This window comes from Desmodus rotundus, chromosome 13, assembly GCF_022682495.2.
Source record: "Desmodus rotundus isolate HL8 chromosome 13, HLdesRot8A.1, whole genome shotgun sequence".
Classification (NCBI taxonomy): Eukaryota; Metazoa; Chordata; class Mammalia; order Chiroptera; family Phyllostomidae; genus Desmodus; species Desmodus rotundus.
The window spans coordinates 22419426-22424399 of record NC_071399.1 but is presented as its reverse complement, the minus strand read 5'-3'; the positions used below and the strand labels follow the sequence as shown (position 1 = coordinate 22424399).

At 47.1% G+C, this 4974-nt stretch overlaps 1 long non-coding RNA gene across 5 annotated transcripts; it reads left to right on the top strand.

The window, feature by feature from the left end:
• The first annotated feature begins 215 nt into the window (after positions 1–215).
• On the top strand, positions 216–4590 carry LOC123479975 (uncharacterized). Of its 5 annotated transcripts, XR_008425917.2 has the most exons (4): positions 217–457; positions 830–974; positions 1841–2033; positions 4142–4590. It is a non-coding gene; the product is annotated as an uncharacterized lncRNA (long non-coding RNA). The 5 variants fall into 5 exon arrangements; XR_006655814.3 differs by lacking the exon at positions 4142–4590 and having other exon boundaries at positions 216–525; positions 1841–2319; XR_006655812.3 differs by lacking the exon at positions 4142–4590 and having other exon boundaries at positions 216–529; positions 1841–2319.
• Positions 4591–4974: the final 384 nt, after the last annotated feature.

The window sequence follows — 4974 nt, the reverse complement described above, 5'->3', positions numbered from 1 at the left end:
CCGCCTCGTCGCTGGCTGGGGAGCTTAGCCGGTGGGGGACCTGAAAGCCAGGTGCCTAACAAGCCCTTGTGTTCAATAGCAGCTGATGGAATCGCGCCTCCAGGGAGGCCTCGGAGGGGAATTTTCCACTGCTCGGTTCGAGTTAGCTCTCCCTGCCTGCTGCTGCCGTGACTGCTCCTGGCGAGGAGGGCGAGGAGAGCCGGAAGGTGCGGGCCGCACCGAGGTCCTCGCTCCGAGAGGGCTGCAGCTGGTCTTGCAGGCCAGCCGGGGGTTGGGGAGGGGAGGCGGGGACTGAAGGCTGGCGGCTTTGGGAGTAGGTTTTGTTTGTTTTCACTGTGCCCCAGTTTGACCTTACTATTTCCTGACCCTGGAATGCTGGCGTGTGCAGCGTGCTGTGGGCCAGGCCTCCTTTGGGGCTGGGAGGAGAGGATCCAGGCCCTGGATGCAAGGGAGCCAGGTCAGGAGTCAATGAGTCGCTCCCTCCCTGGACCCCTCCCTTTCTCGAGCTGTCTAACAGATAGCGGCGTGGGTGAGTGCTCCCTCTCTCCCTCCCCCCGAACCCGCCCCTGCTCCTCCCCTCTCCGGAACCGCTGCCCCCTCAGCCCTGATGCCCTCTGGGTTCTGTTTTCATACCGCGCTGCGGATCCGGTCGTGGGAAGCAGGTAGGAAACCATGATTCTGGGGGTTAAATGAAGAATTATATTTAGTGCTCACAGAAAGCCAAATATTGGGTTAGCAGCCAGGAATGGAGAGGGAAAAAACCCAAAGCAAACAGCAGAGGAAAGAAATTCCTACCAAACAAGGTCCCTATTCATTCTTTCAATCCCAGGTGCAGGGGCCTGCAGGGCGGAGACCCGCTGAAGGCGAGCAGCCTGTCCCGTGTTCATGGCTACAGAGAGACGTGTGGACCCCAAGCTCAGAGCCTACACTGCCTGTCCGCGGGGCCCAGGGGGCGTTCAGCCCTCCCCACACAGGTCGTCAGTATATCTGCTCACAACAGTACCAACAGCCCTGTGGGAGCCAGGGGTGGGACAGGGAGGGGGAGCAGAGTGAAATGTTCCTGGTTTGACCTTGAATAAGTGATTTAACCTCCCTGGGCCTCGTGTATGAAAGGCAGGGGTTGGATTATGATTTCACAGGTCCTAACATCTGATGATTCTGTTTCTGCCTAAAATACACGGTACGAAAAAGAGTGTGAGCAAGGCCCTGACAGCAGGACACGTCTGTTTCCTTAAGAGCTGAGGGTGAGGTGTAGAGAGAGAAAGTGCCATTCCCCACTCGCAGCTTCCTGCACAAGGCTGTTCACAAAGTAAACTTCTAGGATCTGCACTGACTCCTCTGGGAACCCCAGACTCCGGTGGGGGGCTTCTGCCACCTGCTCAGGCTGTTACCAAGTCAGATAACAGCCTGGGCAGGGGGAGGGCTGCAACACCAAGTCCCGCTAACTGGGAAGCTGAGGAGACTAGAAGTTCAGGGAGAGACTGAGAGTAGGTGGAGGGAGAGGAGCAGAAGCAAGAGACATGGCTGACGTCCTGATCATCTTCTGTGAGATCTCAGAGAAGCAGAGTTTATGCGCCTGACTCCAAGACTCCTTTGTATTCAGCCATTGAATTCTCTAATTATCTGCCCCTGGAGGGTAGTGGGGGGCAGGTGGAGATCTACAGGATCCCAGTTAAGAGAAGTCATTTAGAAGCAAAAGTTGCTAGTCAGGGAGAAAAGGACTGAAATCTGACTGACCAGAAGAAAAGACTGGAATTCCTTGCTCATAGGTCTGTGTCATTCTCTACGTGTATCTATTTATGTCTCATGCACTTGACCTTCTCTGCTTCCCACCCCTTAGTTTTCTCAAGACCCAGCTGGTAGACTCTGGGCACCCAAACACCCTGAGGACGAGCATTTCCTACAATGATGAATGCCCACTCCAAAGAGCCACAGCCTGAGGGGGGCCCCTGTCCCAGCTGCTCCCCTGCCCATCCTTGTCTCCCCAGGATCCAAGCCTCATAAATGGGGACTCAGAAACATGCCTCTGTCAGGTGAGACATGGGACCAGAGTTTTGGGAGAGAACACACAGAACCAGCCACTGGCATGATTGCAAAATAAAATGAATTCCCACAAACCCGCTCCTTCCATTTCATTCCTTGTGCAACCTCAGGAGATTGCACCACCTTCCACCAGTTTTCCAGGAACTAAACCTCATCCTTGACATCCATCCAACCTGACACTTTATCTCCCAAGTTTATCTCCGCAATCTGACCAGCCCCACTGTCCCTTTCCCTTGTGGGCCCTAGGCAAGTCTCACCCAGATTATTGATATTTCTTCCCAGCTGGCAATTCTGGCTTCATATGGCTCTTCATTCTGACCTGTCCAGTTCAGCCAGAGAAGTATGTCTAAAGTGCATGTGTGCAAAATCATTTCACTTGCTGGCATGCAATTGTTCATCACCCATCCATTATCTAGGACAAAGTCTGAGTTTGTGAGTATGTAAATCTCTCCACTAGCAACACCCAGCCCATCTACTACCATTTCCCTGGTCTCCAGCCAGAACTGGTGACAGTTTCCTAAGCGGGTCCTGCTGCACTTCTGGTCAAGATGGAGTAGTGGAAGTGGTGCAGCCACTATAGAAAACAGTGTGGACGTTCCTCAGAACATTAAAAATAGAACCACGATATGATTCAGTAATTCCTATTCTGGGTATTTTAAGGGAACCAAATCACTATCTCAAAAAGATAACTGCACCCCCATGTTCATTGCAACATCATTCACAATAGCCAAGGTGTGGAAGCAACCCAACTGTCCATCAATAGACAAACTGATATAAAAGTTGTGCACTATATATAGTCAATGGAATATTACTCTGCCATAAAAGGGGAAATGCTGCCATTTGTGACAACATGGATGGACCCTGAGGGCATTATGCTAAGTGAAATAAGCCAGACAGAAAGACAAATATTGTATGACCTCATTTATATGAATTCAGCTCTAAAAAAGCTGAATTCATAGATTCGGAGAACAGATTAGTAGTTGCCAAAGGCAGGAAGAAATGGGTTAAGGGGGTCAAAAGGTACAAATTTCCAGTTATAAGTCCTAGAAATGTACTTCATGGTGACTATAGTTAACAATACTATATTGCATATTTGGCCCTGGCTGTTGTGGCTCTGTGGTTGAATGCCAGATTGCGAACCAAAGGGTCGCCAGTTTGATTCCCAGTCAGGGCACATGCCTGGGTTACAGGCCAGATCTCCAGTAGGGGACACACGAGAGGCAACCACACATTGATCTTTCTCTTCCACTCTTTCTCTCTCCCTTCCTCTCTCTCTAAAAATAATAAATAAAATCTTAAAAAAATACTATATTGCATATTTGAGAGTTGCTAAGAGAGTAAATCTTAAAAATTCTCATCCAAAGGAAAAAAAATATAACTATGCATGGTGATGGATGTCAAGTAAACTTACTGTGGTGATCATTTTGCAATATATACAACTATCAAATCATTATGTTGGATACCTGAAACGAATATAATGTTATATGTCAATTATATCTCAATTTTTTAAAAAAAGTATTGAGTTCTCTATTCCAACCAAAAATCCATGATGAATAAAAAACATTTTAAAAGATAACCCAATACAGATAGAAGGGTTCAAAAACAAGACTAATATTGCTGTGAACCAGAAACAGAACAGAGAGTTGATAATCCAAGGTTTATCATCCTAAGAGATATCCAGCACAAATGATTTTAGAAACTCATTTTCTTGAATCTTTAAAGCGCAAATAAACTCTCTTAAACAAATGTTTTCAATTCCTGTGGCAGTTTTCCTTCCAAATCCTCCTTTTAATGACATGTTTTGCAGGGCACAGGGTTGCTGACCCACAGGCTACCTTTCCCAACCTCCCTTATAACTAGGTGTGGTCATATGACTAAATTCCCATCTTTAATTACCAGCAGAAATGGTGTGCTACTTCTCCAGCATTTGGATTAGTTCCCCAGGGCTGCTGTACATGTGCCACAAACAGGGTGACTGAAGGAACAGAAATTTATTCGCACACAGTTCTGGAGGCTAGGAGTCTGATATCAAGGTGTCATCAGGGTTGGTTCCTTCTGAGGGTTATGAGGGAAAATCTCCGCCATCCCTCTCTTCTAGCTCCTGATAGTTGCTGGCAAGCTGTGGCATTCCTTGGCTGATCTCTGTCTTCATGCTGCGTATTCTTTCTGTGGAGTGTGTATGTCCAAATTTCCCCTTTTTATGAGGACACCAGTCACACTGGATTAGGGGCCCACCTTATTCCAGTATCACTTCATCTTAAATAACTTTATCTGCAATGACACTATTTCCAAATATGATCACATTCTGAAGTAATGGGGTTAAGACTTCAACATACAAATTTTAGGAAACACAATACTTACTTAAAAGGTAATTGCTTGTGCCCCAGCTGGTGTGGCTCAATGGATTGAGTGCTGACCTGTGAACCAAAGGGTCACTGGTTCAATTCCCAGTTGGGGCACATGCCTGGGTTGTGGACCAGCCTCCCCCATGCGGGGCATGCAAGAGGCAACCAAATATTGACGTTTCTTACCCTCTCTTTCTCCCTCCCTTCCCCTCTGTCTATAAATAAATAAATAAAATATATTTTTAAAAGGTAACTGCTTGTTCTCCACTTTCTCTATTTTCCCTCCCCATGGGCTGGAACACAGACATAGAGCTGAGCCACCTTTGGCCATATAGATGAAGATTTAGGAGCTGGCAGGGACACAAAATGGAAAAAGTCTGGGTCTCCAAATGACTACATGAAGGAGACATGCACCACCAGCCTGGACCATTCATTTCCAGGCTATGGATGAGAAATACACTTCTATCTTATCTAAGCAACTGTATTTGGGTAGGTTTTTGTTATAGGAGCTTAGCTTTTACCCTAACAAATTCAGCTACCCAACTCACTTTATAAGATTCTTAACATTGTTACCAAAACCCAATGA